The following is a 1014-nucleotide window of genomic DNA, read 5'->3' on the forward strand; positions in this document are numbered from 1 at the left end:
TATTCTTCTAAAGTTGAAAGAATGCTATTAATATAATACCTTTGAAAAAATTTTAAGTGTACCAAAAATATTAGTGTTCCAATTGTTTTAACGGTTGATTTCAATTAATTTATATTATATATATTTTTTATAATTCATATCAACGGTTAAAATAATCGGAATACTAATATTTCTAATATATTTAAAATTTTTTCAATTTTTTTTGTAATATATTTTTATCTGACAAATTAAAGACTAATTTATCATAAATTTTAGCTTTATTTAAGAGTCTCTCAATAATTAATGAATTATTATATATACAAAATAAAATTTATATTTCTAAGACTTTAAGTAAATAAGTGAAATGACACTAGATACTACTCCTACTTCTACTAATGAAGTTTAGTAATGATGATCAATGATCAAATTTAATTTATTGCGTCACACGTGACACGCGTATTCTTGTATTTCACGTGGACAACTAGTCCCCTTTTTTTTCTCTCTTAAGATTCCAATAATTATTTTGTTTTTGGAATGAATCCCACTCAATTTGATGTTAACCAACCGGTGTTCCTTTTTTTTCTTAGGTGAACCAACAAGTTTAATATGACTAAGAAATAAGTAATGCATTGATTGATACAATGGTTTCATACTTTCATTTTCAATATCCAAGATAAACTATAAAGAGAACAAAGAAATTATATTTTGAAAATTATCAACCTAATCATATATGAATTTAATTTTTATGTAAATACTTTTTATCCATATATCCAATCATGTATTACTATATTATCAAAAATAATTAATTTTAAACTCATTTATCCAAATGAAATTTGAATTTTTTGAAGAAAAAAATTGATAAAATGATAAAACAAAAGATTAATCACTTTTTAATTTATAGCTTTCATCATACATAATGAGTCCTGTTATTTTAATTTAATGGTGATTGAATATTTAATTTTTTACTTTATAAATTTTTTCATTTTAAAAAAATGATTTATCTAAATATATGAATTTAATTACATAATTATATAA

The sequence above is a fragment of the Arachis ipaensis genome, chromosome B03, assembly GCF_000816755.2.
Source record: "Arachis ipaensis cultivar K30076 chromosome B03, Araip1.1, whole genome shotgun sequence".
In the NCBI taxonomy this organism is placed as follows: domain Eukaryota; kingdom Viridiplantae; phylum Streptophyta; class Magnoliopsida; order Fabales; family Fabaceae; genus Arachis; species Arachis ipaensis.